Raw genomic sequence first — 23,647 nt, forward strand, 5'->3', positions numbered from 1 at the left:
TTGAAACTTGGTGTCCCTCTTACACCACTTCCTTCTGGATCCTCCTCCTACTTCTGTGATCATTCTCAGATTCCTTTGCAGTCTCTTTTGCCTCTGCTCATTTCTTAAAGATGGGTGTTCTCTCATCTCTTCCCTGGCCTTCCACTCTTCTCATTTTACAAGTCTTCCTAAATGCTCTCATCCAAGTCTCCGATTCTGTTTATCGCTGAGGATTTCCAAATCCATCTCTAGCTCAGACATCTTTCTGAAGATCTAACTGCCCACTGGCCATTTCTACTTGGATGTCTCTCAGGCATTTCAGACTCAACATGCCACTGAAGGCTGGGTGTGGTGGCTCACGCCTGTAATCCCAGCACTTTGGGAGGCCAAGGTGGGCGGATCCCTTGAGGCCAGAAGTTCGAGCCTGGCCAACACGGTAAAACCCTGTCTCTAATAAAAATACAAAAATTAGTCAGGTGTGGTGGCATGCACCTGTAGTCCCAGCTACTTGGGAGGCTGAGGTAGGAGAATCGCTTGAACCTGAGAGGCAGAGGCTGCCGTGAGCCAAGATTGTGCCACTGCACTCCAGCCTGGGTGACAGGGTGAGACTCCATCTCAAAAAAAAAAAAAAAAAAAAAGCCACTGAAATGATGAATGCAGCAATGCAGCATTTCTATTCCCTTAACTGCCCCTCCTCCCAGGTTCCCCTTTTTCAGTAAATGCTTCTACTGTTGCCCAATCCAGAAACCTGCCAGCCACCCCCAGATTCCTCCTCCTTTTTCATCCTCCAGTTCTAATTAACTACCCCATCCTGTAAATTCTGTTTCCTTGATATTCTGTGAACTCTTATTTCAATTACCATTGTTTGCTACTGCTTAGATTATGTTCTTATAATCTCTGTTCTTGACTATTGTGACAGCCCCCCTGTTTTGTCCCCTCTCAAATCATCCTCCCTGAACTCTTGATAGAGTTCTTTTATTTTGTTAATTTTAAAACTACTCAACATGTGAATACATTCTTGAAGCTAAAGATTCAAACAATGCCTAAGTATATAGAGTAACAAAAGAAAGCCCCCTTTCACCTCCCCCTCCTAGCACTATCCAAGAGTAATTACTGGTAAGTGTATTTTCCATGAGTATGCATACATAGGCTCAGACTGTAATGTAATGTGTTAGAAATCTCTGCCTGTTCATACATGTGGAACTACCTCTTTCTTTCTCATTACTGCAAGGAATTTCATAGTATTAATATAACACAATTAACATTTTCCCACTGATGGGCATTTAGGTTGTTTCTCATTTCTCCCTGTATAAACAATGCTGTAGTGAACATCCTAGAACATACCACTTTTGGGTACATGGTGATTCCTACATGCCAAGGTCCTGCCACGTAGGAATGGAGGCTGTATAGGGGACAAGTAATAAGATAGAAGGTGGTACAGATTGGTTGGAGAAAAATATTTTGTGAGAAAGGAGACTATTTTTTTCTTAAAAATGATGTCAAAAAGATTATGTAGAGGAGGTTATCAAGGAAATATGACATTAAAGATTTTTTTGAAATATCATCTTATAATGCTATTACCCTAATGCAACTGCTGTTAAAAAATATTAATTTGAAACAAACAGCATTTTCAACATCTGATGAATCTGGCTGGGCACAACGCTGTAGAAGATGACCTGGGAGTCACAGTGACTCACCACAGAATATGACTTGGCAATAGAGTGCTTTCATTAAAAACAAACAAACAAAAAAAAAAAAAAACAGCATGACACGAGGCTACATCAGTTAGATTATGGAGCAAATCCTAGCACTTGAGCTACCACTACTATGGTCCTTGGTTGAATCCATGTACAATATTTCATTTTTATTTTCACAGTTTTAAGGTGTTGAGAATACCTCTTGGAGAAAATAACCCAAATGATTTAAGAGGGTGGAGAATACATATTTTGAGGAAGTGCTAAAGGAAATATAATTGTCTGGTGACCTTGGATTCACTTCCCAAAGTGGTGACATTTTGGACCTGAGACCCACTTGACCGACAGTTTTTAATGCCAGCAGTAAGTTCATTGCTCAGCCTGCAGATCCACAACTGCATAAGAAGCAGGCAACAATATAAAGAGAAAATCAAAATGAGCAAACTGTAATTAGGTATGCAATGTCACCAGAGAACGCAATTTACTAAAGGGATTACCATGATTAAAGATACATTCCCCTTAAATAAAGAATTTTTTTTTCTCAATTGATTTGTCCCAAGTGGTTGTCCCTATGCCATGCGGAATTCCAGTCAGACAGCAATTTCTGGCTGTCTTTTTAATTTCTTTGCCAAGAGATTAGAGAAAGTAAGTCGAGCCTCTCAAGTCACTGTAATTTCCTCACAAATGGAAGAAATATTTACAGAGGGCTATGGAGACAACCCATTGGAGAAATGTGAAGCCCCCTTTTGACTAACAACAAGGTAAGTAATCTGCAAATCTTCTTTTTTTCCTCAGTATGAAGCCTAAGACCAAGTTTAGGAGGCTCCCTTTTCAATTTGGGCGTTTTTTTTTTTTTTTTTTTTTTGGTCTCATTTTTCTCATGCCTTGGTCAGGCAGCATTTAGAGGGTGCAGGGCCCTGAGAACAGACTCAGACAGCATCCTTCGCCTTCCAGGCTCTCCCACCTACCTTCTTTATCTCACTACTTTTTCTTTTCCTTTCTCTATAGCTTCTTTCTCTAAAATCTCTTCTAGCCCTTACAATTTGCTTTTTGGAGTACCTTTTTGGGGAAAGATAGGGTTGAAAATGTATCAAATTCTGGATGCTGATCTTTGTCACCATTACCTGAGGCCTGATGAAAACAGTTTGGTTTAAATGTGTCATCGGCCAGGTATGGTGGCTCATACGTGTAATCCCAGCACTTTGGGAGGCCGAGGTGGGTGGATCACGAGGTCAAGAGTTCAAGACCAGCCTGGCCAAGATGGTGAAACCCTATTTGTACCAAAAATATAAAAATTGGCCGGGCGCGGTGGCTCAAGCCTGTAATCCCAGCACTTTGGGAGGCCGAGACGGGCGGATCACGATGTCAGGAGATTGAGACCATCCTGGCTAACATGGTGAAACCCCGTCTCTACTAAAAAATACAAAAAACTAGCTGGGCGTGGTGGCAGGCGCCTCCAGTCCCAGTTACTCGGGAGGCTGAGGCAGGAGAATGGCGTAAACCTGGGAGGCGGAGCTTGCAATGAGCTGAGATCCGGCCACTGCACTCCAGCCTGGGCGACAGAGCAAGACTCCGTCTAAAAAAAAAAAAAACAAAAAAAAAAAACAAAACAAAAATTAGCCGGGCCTGGTGGCAGGGCCTGCAGTCCCAGCTACTCGGGAGGCTGAGGCAGGAGAAGCACTTGAACCTGGGAGGTGGAGGTTGCAGTGAGCCAAAGATCACACCACTGCACTCCAGCCTGGGCGACAGAGCAAGACTCTGTCTCAAAAAATAAATACATAAATAAATAAATAAATAAATTAATTAATTTTAAAAAAGTGTCATCATGAATAAGCCCTTAAAGTGGATGAGTGGTGGGTGTGGCAGCCACAGGTGAAAGGAAGGGTTTATATTGAGTATGTTTAGTATAATGTAATTAATTCATTAATTTATGCAACCTTCCTTCCTTCCTTCCTTTCTTTTTTTTTCTTTCTTTTGAGACAAAGTCTCACTCTATCACCCAGGCTGGAGTGCAGTGGTGCGATCTCAGCTCATTGCAACCTCCACCTCACAGGTGTGAGCCACCATGCCCGACCAATTTATGTAACATTTCTTGAGTGCTGAGAACATTTATGGATGTTCGAGGAACCAGTGGGCCAGGCATTGGGGACAGGAGAACTCATGGAGCCTGCCCTCAAGGGGCTCTCCATCTAGCAGGAGATTGACACATGGCATAGGTGTTAGGAGGGGCAGTGATGAACATAAATTGGGTACCTGTTGTTTGCTAGACACTGTGCCAGGTGCCATAGTGGGTATGGAGTTGACGAAAACTCAGTCTTGTCCTCAAGGAACTCTCTATCTTGTGGGGAAGATGGGGCAAGTACCAAAACCCCCTGTAGGCCAAGGTAGAATGTGATGAGTGCCACAAGAGAGGCATGAACAGAGTGCCATGGGGATTCTGAGCAGGGGCAGAGCCTGTGGAGTGTTCTGAGAAGAGAAACCTGGGGAGCTGATCCACAGACCTTTCCTGCTGTGTCTATAAGCAGAGAGGACTTGATTATTTAGTATCAAACGTGTATAATACTAAATACTTGTGCTCACTTCTCAAATGAGATAAGATATGTAAATATTATTTGTAAACTTTAACGTGCTCTTCAAGCGTAAGATGTTATTTTTTATTTGAGAAAGCCATTAACATTTCTGGAGAAACACTGCTCTGGAACCTAAGAAAATCTCTCATGCGTTTTCACATAATCTACCCTCCCACCCTTTGATGTCCTTCCTTTCTCTCTGTCTGTGTCTCTGCTTCTCTCTCTCTCTCTCTCTAATCTTTATTGTTTGATGAGCCAAAGTATTCAGGGAAGGATCTGTGCTTTGGTCTTAGTTACTGACGGACAGGAATCCCAGGTCAATAATCCAGGGCTGGATGTTCGGAAGGCGTGGATTGCAGGCAGTGTCCTGTCACCCAAGGTTCGCTGTCAACTCACTCGGGGTGATTTCCAATGGACCACCTCGCTCATATTTTGTGTATCAGAGCATAGGCACGGTGGGGTGCAGCTGCTCTCCAAATGAAACCCTAAACCCTTTCAAACACTCAGCAATCTTTCTACTTTCTCAGCTCGTGGGGCTCTGAAGATTTCCCTGTGTACATTTTTCCAGCATGATGTGAGATGCCAGTTATTCAAGAGAGACTTAGGACAATGCCTTTAAAAAGGAGTTCCCTCTCCCCGTGGAGATTTTGCCATTAACTGTTTGTAAGTGCAAATGTATTCCTACTATAAAAAGTCCATATTTTGGCTGGGCACGGTGGCTCACGCCTGTAATCCCAAGACTTTGGGAGGCTGAAGCGAGCAGATCACCTGAGGTCAGGAGATCGAGACAAACTTGGCCAACATGGCAAAACCCCGTCTGTACTAAAAATACAAAAATTAGCTGGGCATGATGGTGCATGCCTGTGGTCCCAGTTACTTGGGAGGCTGAGGCAGAAGAATTGCTTAAACTGGGGAGGTGGAGATTGCAGTGAGCTGAGATCGTGCCACTGTACTCCAACCTGGGTGACAGAGTGAGACTCCATCTCCAAAAAAAAAAAAAAAAAAAAAAAAAAGGCCCTATTTCTTCATTCCACATTGTAAACATATTGAAACATCACATTGTACTCCATAAATACATACAATTATTATTTGCCAATTAAAAATAAAATAATAAAATTTCAAAAATCTTGGATGGGTTTGCCTGTCCCAATTATTGAAATGAATACAATTAAAAGCCAGACAGATAATCGAAGAGGTCAGATGCAATGAGGTAAGGGAGTGACATCCTCTGTCTCATATTCTCTCGCATTCCTGCTTAAAGAAAGAAAAGCAAAAGGCCTGTCTTACTGAGGAAGAAAAGACATATACCTCTTTTCAAAGCGTTTCTGACAGAGAGAGAGGTGCTACCGTACTGCCCATCAGCAACCTCCAACTTGCTTCACTACCTTCCCCCTCCATCACTTATTTTAAAATACCAACTCACCTTAGCTGAGAAGCACATTGGTACTGTAGTGATGGGAAGGTTTTATCCGAAAGATTGGTAAACAGAAGCTATCAGCTTGAATTACTGAAATTAGCAAGGCTAATGCAATGTCACTATTCAAAACAGTGCCAATTTAGAATTTCTTAATGGCCTCAGGAGAGGGAGTCTTTATACATCCTACAATCTCTCTTCATTCTTACCTAAATTCCTTCTCATAGATGTTGTGAATGGCCTGTTTTGTAGCCAACACAAACTTTGTCCACTAAAATAATGTAAGGAACTCAATGAAAAGAGATTAGCTGTTCCTGGCTCCTGTTATTTTAAAGCAGAAATAACTTTGGCTTTTACTGGTTCATAGACAAAGCTTGAAATGCAAAGCATGCCCAACTCCAGATTCAGCATGAAAAGGACCTTAAAATATGCCCAAGTGCAAGTAATGGACTTATTAAAGGGAAGAAAAGAGGCACTTTTCACACACTCCGAAGCTCTTTAGTCCTGTCATATCAGTAATCTTGCTTAAGAATTTCATCCTATTTACATTTTTTCTCCTTTTAAATATCCTCAGGATTCATATGGCATCAAATATCGAAGCTTGTAGGACATTAATTTCTTCATGTTAATTATGAGGAAGGCACGTGAAGTGCACAAGTGATAGAATTTGGAGCACTTGCAATGATGTCAATAGGAATTTAAAAATCAGTTCTGTAGTTTTAATTGAACACCTGATAATTTGTCTACACAGATATTTTATGACGCAAACTTCAAGTATCTTCTTTGGACAATTTCTGGCATTGTTCCAGAATGAATGCATTTTCCATTAGGAAATTTAGTTTATATCCAATGACAAAAGCATGAACTGCACCATTTGGGTGATTATGAAAACATTTATAAAATCAAAATAACATAGAAGGCTTTCAAGCCACAGTACGTAAAGCACACAGTTCTAAAATATGTGCATGCACAGACATGCAGGCATTCTGTTTTAACTTTGAGAGAATTTTTTTTTTTTTTTTTTTTTGAGACGGAGTCTCGCTCTGTCACCCAGGCTGGAGTGCTGTGGCCGGATCTCAGCTCACTGCAAGCTCCGCCTCCCAGGTTCACGCCATTCTCCTGTCTCAGCCTCCCGGGTAGCTGGGACTACAGGCGCCGCCACGTCGCCCGGCTAGTGTTTTGTAGTTTTTTTTTTAGTAGAGACGGGGTTTCACCGAGTTAGCCAGGATGGTCTCGATCTCCTGACCTCGTGATCCGCCCATCTCGGCCTCCCAAAGTGCTGGGATTACAGGCTTGAGCCACCGCGCCCGGCCGAGAGAATTTTTAAAAGTGAAAATAGTGCCTGAAAAATGTTTGGGTACCTTGGAATATTTATGTGAAATCAAAAAGGCAAAGGAGTCACGAGCAGTTTTCCAAGCAGCATTAAAGTAAGGAGGCAGTTCCCCTTAGAGGTATTAGGTTCTCATCCAGATTTTCCTGATTTTTCCCAAAATTAAGAATAAATGACCTGGCTGGGCACAGTGGCACATAACTGTAATCCCAGCACTTTGGGAGGCTGAGAAAGGTGGATCGCTGGAACTCAGGAGTTTGAGACCAGCCCGGCCAACACAGTGAGACCCTGTCTCTAGCAAAAGTACAAAAATTAGCCAGGCACAGTAGTGGGCGCCTGTAATCCCAGGTACTCAGGTGGCTGAGGCACGAGAATTGCTTAAACCCAGGAGGTGGAGGTTGCAGTGAGCCAAGATTGTGCCACCGCACTCCAGCCTGGGCGAAAGAGTGATAATTGGTGTCAAAAGGAAAAAAAAGAATAAATGACTTAATGTCTGCACCTCAGTCTCCATCTGCGATATAGTTAATATAGTAAAGTAGGACTTAGATGAAATTTGCTATAGGCAGGTCCATTCTGAGTAGACACTAGTCTGTTTCCACAGGAGTCGTTAGAAATGGGCATCACCACCATAGAACCATTATGGGAGTGTTAGGATCTGGAGGGACCACATGAGAGATTGAGTAGCTCAGGTCAACTTCTAGCCATGTGACCATAGTCCTTCAAATCCGAGCTTTTGTTGCTAATCTGCAAAATAGGGACAATATCACTGCCTTCACAGGATGGTAGAAGAAATTATATTAGATATTATATATGTACCAGTTTGTGGATCAAAGAGAGGGAAATGGTCAGGAACAGGGAGAGATAAAAAGGACAACTGAACTATGTTGTTGTCCCTGAAGAGGGGTAGGGAAGTATTCTGCAAGGCTGGGTTTGGATGTATTTAAAATAATACGTTTAGGAACCAATAAATGAAGCTGGGGTACATGATACCAAAACACTTGAGGGGGAAAAAAAAAGCAAGCTGGCTATCCAATGCTATGAATTGAATACAAAAGAGCTGAATTTTGTTTGTTTTAGAGAAGGGATCTCCCTCTGTCACCCAGGCTGGAGTGTAGTGGCATTGATCATGGCTCACTGACACCTCAAACTCCTGGGCTCAGGCTATCTTCCTGAGTAGCTGGGACTAGGCCTTAGAGTTGTTTTGTTGAATTCAACTTTCTATTTTAGAAAGGCAGTTCAACTGATTTGTGTCAAGATAGTTATACTGAGCTTTAATATACATAATTGTACTTAGCGATAAAAACATTAGAAACAATCAAATTTATACATTTTGCTCAAAAGAGAAAATAAAAGATGATTATAGGTAATAGCTAAATCTAAAGATATGAAATATTTTCTTGTATTAAGTTCCAGCAACTATTTTTCAATGCCAGATCCTAGATTTTCAGATATAAATCAAATTGTTGCTCCTCATAGCTTTATTACTGATGAAGAACAAGGCAGCACATGGAGCATTTCTGAGATAACAAAGTTCCAATACTTGCTTTTTCAGACTACTTGGCTCCTCATTTTCTGAAAAGGTTTCCCCAAATTTTAATCCTCCCTAACCAGGACCCCAGTCCCAGGTATTAATGAATGTTTTCTTTTTTTTTTTTTTTTGAGACGGAGTCTCGCTCTGTCGCCCAGGCTGGAGTGCAGTGGCGCGATCTCGGCTCACTGCAATCTCTGCCTCCCGGGTTCACGCCATAATGAATGTTTTCTTTAACCAAGCTCAGCCCTACTTCCCATTTCCAGTTGTGAGAAGGGGTGGGGCCCTAGCCAACTATTTCACAAGGCTGTATTTCCCACCCCCAGCCTTCGTCTAGAAGTATTTTGGAAAGAGTGTGCTGGAGAGCTTAGGCCAACTCCAGATTATGAAATCATAACCAAGCAGGGGAGTTAGGGAACTGAAAGGGGTCCTAGGATCAAGTCCGGGATTCAGACACAAACTAGAGTGATACGCCACTGTTAGTTTGGTCTGGGCCTATTTACCAGTCTTTAGCTCTGCCACCAGCCCATTGGTCTTTTAGGAGAGAGGAGAGATGGATGCACAGAAGTGATATGGATCCGTACCCACCAAGAGATATGATAGCATTGTTATGCTTCTATCTAGGACACAAATTGAGAATCAGGACAAGTGTGTTTTTGTTCCCCTCTTGATGTCATTTTCATTATAGTCCTTCCATATCTTCAGAAGAGATTTGTTGACTTCATGCTTTCTTATAGCTGATCAGGGCAACCTTCTTGGGCTAGCAGTGTTCTGTCAGTACCCAGTCCTCCCAACATGTTCCTTTCCCTCATCAAAATGTGAGGTTTGAACCCCATTTCTGCATGGCCCTGTGCTTTGTTTAAATGACAATGGGTGGTCATGAGCAGGTCAGAGACTCTCATCCCCTTCTAGTGATGCACCCTGTGTACACACACTCTAGGAGTATGAAACAGATCAGTGAGGGAGGTGGATGGTGTGGTGGTAAAAGTTTTAGATTTGGAACCAGTAAACACAGCCATCAACTCTGGCTCTACTGCACACCAATTTTGATTTGGGGTAAGTTATTTAACTTCTCTGGGCCATAGTTTCCTCACCTATAAAACAAAATTGCTGTGAGGATATGTGAAAGCATTAGCATGGTGTCTGGCACACAGTAGGTGCTGATTAAGTGTAAGCATTCCATGAAAAGGTGAACAGGGATGGAAAATTCCTGACCTCCATCGGCCCTCATGATATAAAATGACTTCCAAAATCTAATGTACTTTAATTGTGCATGCCAATGGACCAAACCTACAGAAACCTTTAACTCTTATATAGATTTTAATCTCTCTAAAGTAACAATTTACAAATTCTTCTTTCTCTCAAGGATTTTTCTGGCACAATCAATACAAATATGCTAGTAATAAAAATCACAAGAAGAATGAAGATGAACAATCAATAGATTCACTACGAAAATATCAGGCAGATGCTCTTCTTTCAACTGGTTCAAAGTTGCTAAGTCTTCATGCTGGTGTCTCCTTTTTAAACAAATATGTTGCTGCAGATGGTTTATATCCTTTCCATTAAACTGTGGGATTTCACATGTATGGGAGGTGCTAGGCAAAGATGCAGAAACTGTCGCATCTTTAATACCCTAGCATAGTACAGTCTGGCTTTTTCAACGCCCACTGCCCCATCCCTGCTCAACAGCTGCTCTCTCCTGACCCCCGCAATAGCCCAGAAGGAATGAATAAAAGCATACCTTGGGAGCAGTTGTCATATCTCTGCTCAAAAGCCACCAATGCCTCATGACTGTTCACAGAATTCAGCCCAGACTCTTTGGTTCTTCTGTGTCTTCCTTTCCCCTACAGAGCAGGTGCTGCATATATAGCCTCTTTATTCTCACTGTGCCTAACACTGTGCTAGGCATGAAGGAGATACTCAGTAAATATCTGTGAGTTGAGCTGAAATAACTGGCTGCATTGAATTCTCTCTCTCTCTCTCTCTCTCTCTCTCTCTCTCTCTCTCTCTCTCTCTCTCTCTCATCACCTCCTCTTCACTCCTTGTGCCTTCCCAAGTTAATGGTGATGAAAGTAGTTTCCTGTGCCATAAACAAGAACACTTTTACTATATGCATGCAACTAACTAAGGAGGACCTTGGGAAACTTTGAAGGTCCTCATGAACAATGGTTAAAGGGCTCATCCTCAAAGTACTTTTGTAACTGTGGAACCCTTAACAGAGTTATGCTTTTTGGTACAACTGGGCTACAAAATAATTGGAAGAAGGAAAAAGAATTCCTGGGATGCCACAGTGCAGAATAGGGAGAGTCTGAGGAAGAGACAGACCTCAATTCAAATCCAAGCTCTACCCCTTGCCAGCAGTAAGACTTCACTTCTTTAAGCCCTAATTTTAACATCTCCAAAGTTGTCAAAATTACCTCCCCAACAAAGTTGCCAAGAAAATTAAATGACAGTGTTTATGTAAAGTTCTGCACATAAGGCTTGGTATTTAATGGGACCTCAATAAGTATTTGTTGATCAAATTGGAAGTGTGACTTTAATTTTTCTAAATAAAGCAGTCAGGTCCATGACCAGATTGGCCATGGAACTTCCTTTTAAGCACAATAGAGCTTTACACATAGAACCTGTCAGGTTCCAACATGACATCACCATAATGTGCACTGCTGGCCCATTAGATACCTCCAAAGACCGCCATATGTTTGGATGATATTGCCTATTCCAGCAAGATGGCTAGACCATTTGCCTAGAGAACAGGAGCCAGGGGAGGGAATGATGGATTCAGACATGCAGCTCCGGAAATGTCATCTACTTCCACACTCCAGTAGGGTGGTCCTCCTCTGGAGAGGACATGTAAGGCCTGACCCATACTGCAGGCACTTCTGTTCATAGCATGAGGTACTAGGGCTTGTTTGACTTTTCTTTTCTTTTCTTTTTTTTAAATAAAAGCTCTACTCACATGGTGGTGATAGAGAAGTCAAATGTAGGCCGGGCGCGGTGGCTCAAGCCTGTAATCCCAGCACTTTGGGAGGCCGAGACGGGCGGATCACGAGGTCAGGAGATCGAGACCGTCCTGGCTAACACGGTGAAACCCCGTCTCTACTAAAAATACAAAAACTAGCCGGGCGAGGTGGCGGGCGCCTATAGTCCCAGCTACTAGGGAGGCTGAGGCAGGAGAATGGCGTAAACCCAGGAGGCAGAGCTTGCAGTGAGCTGAGATCCGGCCACTGCACTCCAGTCCGAGCGACAGAGCCAGACTCCGCCTCAAAAAAAAAAAAAAAAAAAAAAAAAAAAAAGAGAAGTCAAATGTACTGGCATTAATAATTGCTCTTCCACCCTTCCAAAATCTTTAGCTGTACTGTTACCAAGCCTGAAAAATCTACCAAGATCACACAGAGTATCACATTGAACATAACATACCTGTATACTTGCAGGTGTACTATGTAAATAAAATACTCACCAATTGGTTTGAATTGGGGAAGGTGAGCAGAATCCAGGATAAAGTATGGCCCCAGGTATCTTCCTCTTACAGAAAGGACCTCATCCCCTCAGCTTCACCCTACTTTTCATCACCAGATACACAGAGCCCAAGGAGGCTAATACTAATGAGCCCTGTCATTTAGCTCAAGCCTGGCTTCTAGGCTAGAGAAAGAGATTTGTTCAAAGTGATGAACAATTAACAAAAACAAAAGCCTTTTAACATCTGTCCAGACATCAACAGATCTCAAGTAGATAGGGAAGATTAAATAAAAATTTAAAAGGAATCTTTCCCTTTCCCTCTACCAGCTTCCAAACTGCATTGACTCTCAAGCAGGAATTGCCATAAGAGTCAGAAGGCAGAGGAAAGGCTGATGAGTATTTCTCCAATGTTCCTCCTACACTGATACCAGTGCTCTAAAAGCTCTAAAAAAGGCATTCTCATAGACAAGTACTTTCCATTCATTCAAATACTTACAGGGTGCCTCCTGAGTAACAGGCCATGGGTTGAATGCTGAGTTTCCCAGGTGAGCCCTGTCTTGCTCCCATCCTAGGGTGCTCAAGGTAAAGAAAGATGTATATCTAACTATGACATAGTGTTGCATATCCAATCTGTCTCACCCACTAGGCCCTTACCATGGCTCTAAGAAAACAGCAACAACAACACAGACTAATGCCCCACATGTTTTCAAATTATGGCTAAACTTCTGAGTGTGGTCAAATCACACCCCATGAGCAGCATCCTCTGGTTCTGATAGAATGGTAAAGAGCTGCATATTTTGCCTGTGAAGGACAAAACTCATATCCCCCTTGGCAGTGAAATCAATGGCCTTTGGCAGAGCCCTTTTAGTAGGCTGTTTTTCTTCCATTTGAGTTCCCTGATCCAGGTTTGAATTTATCCTTGCCTTAGCTCCTGAAAATGTGGTCAAAACCTATCGACCAGTCCCTCTTGGCACTCAAGACATTTTTTCTTTACCCTAGGAGTATTTTTCTTAAGGAAATATAGAAATGCCATTTGATTGAAAGTCAGCTTGGAATTCAATATACTCCATGTGTCTGCCAAAAAGAGAATGGAGAGAGGCCCAAATCCAACAAATAAAAACTAAGGCCCACTTATAACACATGCTTTCCTCTTGACTTTACCAGAGGGGCAGTTTAGGAGAAAACAAAGAATTTCTCATTTATATACACATAAAACATTTGATGATCTTTTGAATGTACCAAAATCTTTATGAAACCTTTCAAAGACATTTTGAAAAAAGAGAAAGTCATATTTTGGCCAAGGATAAACAAACAAACTACCAGACTACCTGAACTTGGCTGAAAACTTAACAATGCAAAATTCTGAATGGATTCAGTCCTCAGCAAAGGATGAGCTCCAGACTCTACAAAGGAGAGCAAAATCCTCAGGGAATAGTCAGAGAGTTGGAATGAAGCACCAAGCACAAAATTTGCATTGCTTGACCTGACTCTTAATTTAGAAACAGAGAAGGACATCTCCATTTTGTAGGCTGACAAGGGAGCCATGGGAAGGCAAGTAACAGACACAAAAGATCACCTCCTAAATAGCTGGAAAACACTTCGCACATCTCCACCATATTCCCATTACTAAATGGGTACCTATTTACTCCACAAACATTCACATAGTACCACCCTGGGCCAGGTGCAATGCTAAGAGCTGAAAGTACAAAGTTGAACAAGATGTGGTCCCTGTCCTAAAGGACAGCTATAATTCAGAGCCGTATAGGTTCTTAGCATACCTAATCTCATTTAATTCCTACAAGAATCCTATGAGACAGGTATCATTGTCTCCATTTTACAAATTTAAGGTCTCAGATTCGGAGAAGAATTTTGCCCAAAGTCACACAATTCATAAGTGGCTATGCTGTTATCTATTGTGTTACAGTGTCTCAACAAGGTACAGAGAAAGAGAGGAAGTTTAGAGGAGAAAGTAATCACCTCTGGATTAGGTAGAAGTGTTTTAGGATCAGAAAAGACATTAGGGAGGAAGAAGCATTTAAACTGAGGCTGGAAAGCATGGGTAGGATTTGGATATGTAGAGACTGAGAGGAGAAGTAAGTGGAAGGAAAGGCAAAAGTATTCTAGATAGAAAAAAAAAGGTATATATGGAGGCACAGAGGCATGGAAAAATGGAAAATGCTCAGGAAATAGTTCAGCTGGACTATGTGAGAAGAAGCAAGAGATTAGACTAAAGGCCGGGCAAGGTGGCTTACACCTGCAATCCTAGCACTTTGAGAGGTGCACGCGGGTGGACTGCTTGAGCCCAGGAGTTCAAGACCAGCCTGGGCAACATGGCAAAACCCTGTATCTACAAAAAATGAAAACCTTAGCACAGGTGTGGTGGCGATGCCTGTAGTCCCAGCTACTTGGTGGGGCTGAAGCAAGAGGATCACTTGAACCCCGGAGGTTGAGGCTGCAGTGAACCATGATCACGCCACTGCACGCCAGACTGGGGGACAAAGTGAGACACTGTCAGGTATCAGTTATACCTGATATAAATGATGAGTTGATGGGTGCTGATGAGTTGATGGGTGCAGCACACCAACATGGCACATGTATACATATGTAACAAACCTGCACATTGTGCACATGTACCCTAGAACTTAAAGTATAATTTAAAAATAAAAAATAAAAAAATAAAATTTCCAGACCCTAACTCTAAAAAAAAAAAAAGAAAAGAAAAACAAAGATTAGACGGAAAAGGCAGATGAGGATGAACCTGAAGAGGGCCATGAATATGTGAATCAAAAATGAAGAAGTGAATAAACAAGCATAAAGCAGTTGCACACTGCAAATGAGCTTTCCACTTTGGAACCACAATCCTTTAGAAGCTGCTGTGTCCCTGCCCTCTTTTTGTCTCCAGCCAAATGCCAGGAAGATTTCAAGACCAACTATGGGATACTGAGGGCAGGGGGTGGGTCTGTGTGTGACTGATTTGGAAACCATGGTTCCAGTTCCTGGAAGCTGGGGACAAGAGCTGCCTTTCCTTAGAGGAAGTGCACTGCTGTGAACCCTGTTTATCATTACTGTCCCTGAGAGCTTTAACTGAAGTAAAGACACAACTTCAATTAAAACAGCCCTGAAGCATCATTCCATAAATTCTTCTTTAACCAAACAGGCTTTATATTTTTCTGAGCAAAACTTACATTTGGAAATTAAATGTTGTATTTTAAATCACCCTATAATGGATGGATGTTGGTATCTGTTTTACAGTTAAACGTGAGACACATGTGGCCACAGGCACCTGTCCATGTAGTGTCCCTATAAATACAAAACGTAAGCTCTTAAGAGCAATTTCCATCTTGCATAATGAGTATTAGCAGATGGAAGTTATTTCTAGATTATACAAATTTTGGTTATGCTAGAAACATCAGCCTTAATACATTTATATAGAAAAAGAATGGTTTTCTGTTTGTTTTTGTTTTTTGAGACAGAGTTTCATTCTTGTTGCCCAGGCTGGAGTGCAATGGCGCGATCTTGGCTCACGGTAACCTCCGCCTCTCAGGTTCAAGGGAGTCTCCTGCCTCGGCCTCCCGAGCAGCTGAGATTACAGACATGTGCCATCATGCCCGCCTAATTTTGTATTTTTAGCAGAGACGGGGTATCTCTATATTGGTCAGGCTGGTCTCAAAGTCCCAACCTCAGGTGATCTGCCCGCCTCGGCCTCCCAAAGTGCTGGGATTACAGGCATGAGCCACTGTGCCCAGCAGAAAAAGAATGTTTTAAAACAGAGGTATTAACAAATATGAGATGAAATGGGCCCATCTGTGGACGACTCATTCTAAGTTGAACAAAATAATTCCATGAAAGGCATCCATTCTTTAACCTCCCAGCAGAATTAGACCCCTTTGAGTCTGGGCTTCCTTCTTTTCTCAGCATGAGATCCACTGCCTTCACTAGCTTGATTTACTGAAGTAGAATTAGATACACAGTCTAGGTCCAAGAGCCTGGTCTTTGGCCCTATGACCAAATGCTTAAAGTGATTCACCATTCCATGTTAGTTCTTGGCCATCTTTATATTGTTATAGCCAGTGTACCCAATTTTATTACTCAGAGACAGGATATTCAATTGTGGTTGGATTTTAAGAGTGCTCATATAAGCACTCAAAAAAAAATCTCACGGAGAAATGGTTCTCCTGTGTTTCAATCCTAAACCTACCCACTGTGAAAGTCTGTGATTTTATTATCGCATAGCTTTATGAACTTATACATATGTGTATGGCATAAGTATCATGAGAATTTAGAAGCATAAAAAGAGATCAAAATTTTTCTTTTTGTCTTTAAACTCACATCTTGGTTGATCATAATATTTTTATTTCTTTGATGTTTATTTGTATTACCTTATAAATCTACAAGTGAGAATGGTTTCTCTGACAAAAGGCAATATTGAACACCATTTAAAATAGGAAATTAGTTCCAGAACGTATTTTTTGAGGCATGGCTAGCTTTCAAAAATGGCATAAATGATACCAACATACAGTTAAGCATCACATTTATTTCAGTCAACTATTCACACTCAGCCATTGTGTTCTGTGCATTTAGGTTGGCTACTTTTTTTTGGGTGTCCTGACCCAATTAGCCACTTCTAATTAGAAAATTAGCCATTTTCTAATACCTAATTTGATTAGGTTACCAAAGAGGCTTAGAACACTAGTCAAATGGGCTTTTTGTATTTAATATATCCAGTCCCTATGGCTTCAGTGACAGTCTAACAAACCACCCTGTTCTGATATTTAAATGCCCCTCATCTGTGCTGGCTTACATCAGTGACCTGAGCTTGGGAGGGGTGGCAGAAAGACTAAAAACTATAGGTCACTTCAGATAAGCCACAAGATAAAAAATCTCCTTGTGGATAATTAAGTGCTGCCTCTATGGTTCTAAAGGGCAGAGGAATTGGAATGTCAAGAGGAGGACTTTCTGTAGTTCTGTTTTTAATCCTGAGATCTGAATGGTGATTATGAATCACATGTTCTTTTCCGAAGGACATGGAGGAAGGGATTACTGACTGAATCTTGTTTTAAAATATGAAGTATAAGCTGAAGAAGTACTTTACTATAGCTTCATATTAATCCTGTAGATAAAATTAACCGGTTTACAGCAGAATACACATTCTTCTCAAGTGCACATGGAACATTCCCCAATATAGACCTTAAACTAAGCCATAAAACAAGCCTCAATAAATTAAAAATGATGGAAATCATGTCAAGTCTATTCTTCAATCACAATGGAGTGAAATTAGACATCAACAAAGAAAACTATTTGAGAAATTCACTAATATGTGGAAATTACAGAATACAATCCTACATAAATTTCAGTCAAAGAAGAAATCACAAGGAAAATTAGAAAACACTCTGATATAAGTGAAAATGAACATACAACAGACCAAGGCTTTTGGAATGCAGGGAAGTAGTCCTCAGAGGAAAATTTATGGCTATGATCACCTACATTAAACAAGAAGGAAGATTTCAAATCAATAACTCAAGCAAACTAAACCCAAAACAACCAGAAAGAAGAAAATAATAAGGATTAGAGGTAAAGATAATAAAATAGAGAACAGAAAAAGACCAGGGAAAATCAACAAAACCAAAAGTTTGTTATTTGAAAAGATCTACAAAATTGACCAACCTATAGCAAGACTGCATAAGAAAAAAATGAAATTACAAGAAGACCTAAATTATTAAAAGCAGAGATAAAAAAGGGACATTACAACTGACTGTAAAGAAATAAAGGAGGATTATAAGGGAATATTATAAATAACTGTAAACCAAAAATTAGATAACCTGGATGAAATAGACAAATTTCCTAGAATTACATAAACTACCAAAACTGACTTAAGAAGAAATAGAAAATCTGAATATACAAAGCCCAGGCCCAGATGGCTTCAGTCCATCAAATGCTGAAAGAAGAATCAACAACAATCATTCACAACTCTTCCTGAAATAGAAGAGGATGAAATACTTTTTACTTATTTGATGGGGCCAGCATTACTGTGATACCAAAGCTAGGCAGAAATATCACAAGAAGAGAAAACTACAGACCAATATATGTTATAAATATAAACACAAATGTTCTCAACAAAACATGAACAAAGCAAATCCGGCAACAGGTTGAAAAGATTATACCATGACCAAGTGGGATTTATCCCAGGAATGCAAGGTTGGTTTAATATACAAAATGTGAACAATGTGATATACCATATTAATAGAATAAAGAAAAAAAAAAACCCTACATGATTATCTTGATAGAAACAGAAATAGCAATTGGCAAAATTCAGCATCTTTTCATGGTGAAAACACTTAACAAACTAGAAATAGAAGGAAACTCCCTCAGCCCAATAGAGCATCTATAAAAACTCCAGAGCTATTAATAATTTACTTAAGAGTGAGTGAATGAAAGCATTCCCTTTACGATCATGAGCAAGACTAAAGATATCAGTTCTTGCCTCTTCTGTTCAACATGGTACTGAAGGTTCTAGCCAGTGTAAGCAGGCCAGCAAAACAAATCAAAGGCATCCAGATTGGAAAGGAAGAAGTAGAACTGTCTTTATTTGAAGACAACATGATCCTGCATGTAGAAAATCCTAAAGAAATCACAAAGTCTATTAGAACTAATAAATGAATCCATCAAGGTAGTAGGATAGAAGATTAATATACAAAAATCAATTGTATTTCTATGGACTTGCAATAAACTATCTGAAAATTAAATTAGGAAAGTGATTCCATTTACAATAGTATCAAAAAGAACAAAATACATAGGAATAAGTTTAACAAAATAGTAGAAAACCTATACTCTGATTAATACAAAAACATTGTTAAAAGAAATTAAACAAGAACTAAATAAATGTTGATGGAAATGTGTTTTGTTCCCACTTTTTGGCTATGATAAATAAGGCTGCTTGTTTTGTTCCTACTCTTTGCTTCCACTTTTCGGCTATAAACAAGTAGCCTTATTTATAACAGCCAAAAAGTGGGAACAAAACACATTTCCATCAACTGATGAATAGTTAAGTAAAATAACACAGCCATACAATGGAATATCATTAAGCAAAAACCCACAGTGAACTACTGATACATATTTCAACATGGGTGAATCTTGAAAATGTTATGCTAAGTGAAAGAAGTCACAAAGACTACATATAGAATGATTCCATTTATATGAAATTTCAAGAATAGGCAAATCCAAAGAGACAGAAAGTAGATTAGTGCTTATCTAGAGTTGGGGGTGGGGTGGTTAGGAGGGTTGGAGAGTGATGGCTAAGGGGTAAAAGGTTTTTCTGGAGGTGATGAATGTGTTCTAAAATTGATTGTACACTGCACAATTCTGTGAATGTACTAAAAACCACTGAATTCTACATTTAAAAATGGTTGAATTGTATGGTTATGTGAATTATATCCCAATGAAGCTGTTGAGAAAAAAAGAGAGAGAGAGAGGGAGAGAGACCACTTCACCAATCCACATTTAAAATGATATTTTATAGAAAGCCATATTAATATAAGTAACATTCTGTATAAAGGGGAGATTATAAATTCTCATTGGCCACATGATACTGACCAAAGATAACGACTGGTTCAAAGTTATTTCAGTCATTGTGGTTATTTCCTACTAGACATCTTTATGAACAAAATTATATTTTCAGCTAAGGTTGTAGGTTTTTCAAACTGATATCTTCTTTATGGAACGTCTCCAATCTTTGTCTTGCCAGCAAGGCTGATTGTGAATTATGTGATTATGTCTGGGCCTAAGGAGAAGAGGAGTATTTAACTAGATCAGATCTGTTTATATTTTTACAAAAGTTTCAGAAGACCAAATGAATTTAGTCCTATCGCATCCCACACACTCCATCTGCATTCTTATCTTTACTGTCTTTGCTGGGAGAATGAAATGTAATGAGGCTTAAGGGTTGGCCAGTGGAGCACAATGGCATGGTTAGAATGAAGAGCTTGGGACCCTTTCTGCTGCATGCTGGTCACTACTCTTTAGTTGACTTCAACACTGGCTGAAGCACTTCCTGTGGGTCTCAGCTGGGTGTTGACGGAAGGCTTACAAGGCATAGACAGGAGTACCAAGAAGCAGCAGAAAGGGAGATGGCAGAGCAGAGGCTAGTATTAATAGTTTCATGGCCTTTGGAGCCAAAAAGGCGTGGGTTTGAATTTTGGCTGGACCATTTATTAGTTGTGTGACCTTAAAGCATTTACTTAATCTCTCTGAGCTTTATTTCCCTTATCTATAAAATGGGAGTTATATTACCAATGTTTCATAGGGCCTTGTAGAGATTAACTGAGGTAATACTCACTTAGACCAACGTCAGCACAGAGAAAACAATTAGCAGTAAGTGCTATTATGTTTCTGACTGTTATTATTATTATCATTTTAATCTGCAATAATCATGCTGTGGATAAACCTCATTGGCTACAATACTGCTACTATGTGAAGATTATTATTGCAGCCAGAATGAGATTCACTCCAACATTCATTTTGACTTCCCATAACATGCAATTCTCTAACATACCAAAGACCTACTAAAAGCCAGGCTTCCTCATGAGTATGCACTTTCAAATTTAGAGATAAGCAGAAGGGATACCGAATAATTCTAAATGTGTTATTTTAGCTGGGGCATTGGACCCAAGAACAGCACTTGGGGCCTCTAGCCTGGCTGCTTGCTGAGTCTCTCAGTACCGAGATTATGCAAGTTTCCAAAGCTACCTTCAGAATAAGCTGTCCAAACCAACCGCTGCCCAGCAAATGATAGTCTAGGATGTACTGAGGCCGGATGGTCATGGGGCACAAGAATGTACTGTGGATCAATAATTATAGCTCTCAAGTACAGCACAGAGGAGTAGACCTAGATCTCCCAAGCACATATAGTGACTTACTTGAATACCACATGCTCTTCAATCTCTCCTTTTTGGGCCCAGGCTCAGGTACCCTGAAGAACTATGATTCATGGGAGAGATATGGGGAAATGTATATAAAGAGAGGGAGAAAGATCTTCTGGGAATCCAGACTAGTCCCACCCAACTGAGTGGAGCAATGTACTTTCAGCTCCTCTCTATAGCACTTAACCCTAAAAGGCTACAGAGGTGCAGAACTCTTTTTGCTCAGGCTATTCTGATTCTGAGCATCAACTCCATGGAAAAAGTCAGAGGCTATTTACTATCACAAGAGGATTGTTGTCATCATCATCAACAAATACTTTTCAGCTATGTGTGCTGGGTCATGCAGCATGGTGGAGAGGGAAATGAATTTGACATCAGAAAGATCTGAGCTCCAATCCTAGCTCTGTTTTTTTTTTTTTTTTTTTTTTTTTCCTGAGACGGAGTCTCGCTCTGTCACCTAGGCTGGAGTACAGTGGTGCAATATCGGTTTACAGCAACCTCCTCCTCCTGGGTTCAAGCGATTCTCGTTCCTCATCCTCCTGAGTAGCTGGGATTACAGGTGTGTGCTACCACACTTAATTTTTGTATTTTTAGCAGAGACAGGGTTCCATCATGTTGGCCAGGCTGGTCTCGAGCTCCTGACCTCAAGTGATCCACCAGCCTCAGCCTCCCAAAGTGCTGAAATTACAGGCATGAGTCACTGTGTTCAGCCCAATCCTAGCTCTTAATATCAATTGACTTTGGGCAAGTTATTTAATTTAACTCTCTGAACCTCAGTTTTCTCCTAAGAGCTAATATTAAAGTCTACCTTACAGGGTTGTAATGAAGATTTGATCAGATGATGAATTTCAAAGTTATTAGTAAATAACAATCTGCTAGTTGGTTATTGTTATTGTTATGTATAGAATGGTGGAGATAAGGGTTTCAGAAAAGAACGAGATGTCATGGATAGCTGAAGTCATCAAGAATACGTTTTGTGGAGGAGGGTCTTGAATTACTGGCAGGCTTCAGGACAGAAGAACTGAAGACATCACAAGCAGATGTAATGGCCTGAGTTGGGGTAAAGACGTGTTTATGGGAATGACATGTTCAGGCAAAAATAGCATATTTGTAGTTTATTTATAGCTGTTCCAGAGGACACTATGGAATCATTAGCAAATCCATGGTCTCACGATCTGAGTTCAGGATTAACAGCAAATATGGCGGACAGGTCTGAAAACCTCAGCTGTTCAGTCCTCAGTTCACCTTGACTCTAATGTTGAGCCATGGGGCATGGACATTCATCCCTTCCTGGCTAAAGTACCTTGACTCTTGGTAGTGCTCACACTGCAATACTGACACAGCCCAGATAGCAAGAGTCAGACATGAAGCTAAGATGAAAATGGCAACACGTCTATTAGTCATTGAAATAGCCTGTTCCTTAAAGTAATTAAGCTCCTGTAACACTCAAACACGGCATGAGAAAGTGCTTTGCAAAGTGCAAAGTTATTAAACAAATTGCATAAATATATACATTTACATACATATACATACCCATATATGTATACAGTGTAATTATTAAAACAAGAAAGGGTTAATCATTAGAAAAAAACAGCACAATTTAATGTGATGTATTCTCTTAAAATTCAATACCCTTCCTAACCTTGCCCTTTTAATATTCAGAGTGGAGTGGGTGGAAGTGTTTTTATTATAGCGTTCGTCAAATGAGGTGCTCTGGGGGAGTCTGGGAAACTAGCCACCCCTCAAACTATTTTAATTTTAAGAATGCTGGCTGTAGTTTATATTTGAAGATTCATTTGGAAATCATTTAGGTCATCATTTGGACAGGCTTGTTTTAATTCGTATTCCTACTGATGTTTGCCCCTGTGAGTAGAACAGATGTGGTAAGGGCAGGAAGGATTTATACACATCGAAGTGGGCCTCTTCCAAGAATGATAAATCCTTTGGTTTCCAAAACATTAAAGATGAACTGATAAACCCTAGCATGGGTGCCTAGCGAACTGGCTGGCTCTATCCATATTCCTCCAAATGACTCAAGTGTGGGTTTTCAGCTTTTCTCATTCTAACATTCTCCCTTAGTGCCCTTGATTGTGTTAGCTCTTCAGTATTCTATACCCCTCTGTGTATCTTCTTCTTCTACAAAACAAATAATAATGGTACCCATGCCATGGGGTTGCTGGGAGGATATAATGAGTTTATACACATAAAATGCTTAAAACCATGCCTGGCACATAGTAAGCACTCAAAAAATATGAGCTATTATTATTGTGCCAACCCTATCATTACCTCCTCCATGCTTTCTCTCTGAATGGCACTGGCATCTGCCCATTTGCCCAAGGTGGAAACAATGACCTCATCCTTGACAACTCTTTCTCCCTCACTCTGCCACATCTAAATAGACGGGTCTTGCTGATTCTTCTTCTTAAATCTGCATCTTCATCCACTCCCCCAGAAAGAGATTTCCAAAATGCAATTCTGATCATGTCGGCCTTCTCCCTTCACTTGCACTCACTTGCCCCCTCAAACTCCCAACATGCTTACAACCTTTCTTTGGCCGGGCATGGTGGCTCATGCCTGCAATCCCAGCACTTTGGGAGACTGAGGTGGGTGGATTGCTTGAGCCCAGGAGTTTAAGACCAGCCTGGGCAACACAGCAAAATCTCATCTCTACAAATAAAAAAAATTAACCAGGCATGGTGGCACATGCCTGTAGTCCCAGGTACTTAGGAGGCTGAGGTGAGAGAATTGTTTGAGCACCAGA

The 23,647-nt window shown here is 40.7% G+C and overlaps 1 protein-coding gene across 1 annotated transcript in view; it reads right to left on the bottom strand.

Moving 5' to 3' along the window:
- The window catches only part of GPC3 (glypican 3), a 450,385-nt gene that overhangs the window by 20,344 nt on the left and 406,394 nt on the right, over positions 1–23,647 (bottom strand). The window lies entirely within an intron of this gene.

The sequence above is a fragment of the Rhinopithecus roxellana genome, chromosome 7 (genome assembly GCF_007565055.1).
Source record: "Rhinopithecus roxellana isolate Shanxi Qingling chromosome 7, ASM756505v1, whole genome shotgun sequence".
NCBI lineage: Eukaryota > Metazoa > Chordata > Mammalia > Primates > Cercopithecidae > Rhinopithecus > Rhinopithecus roxellana.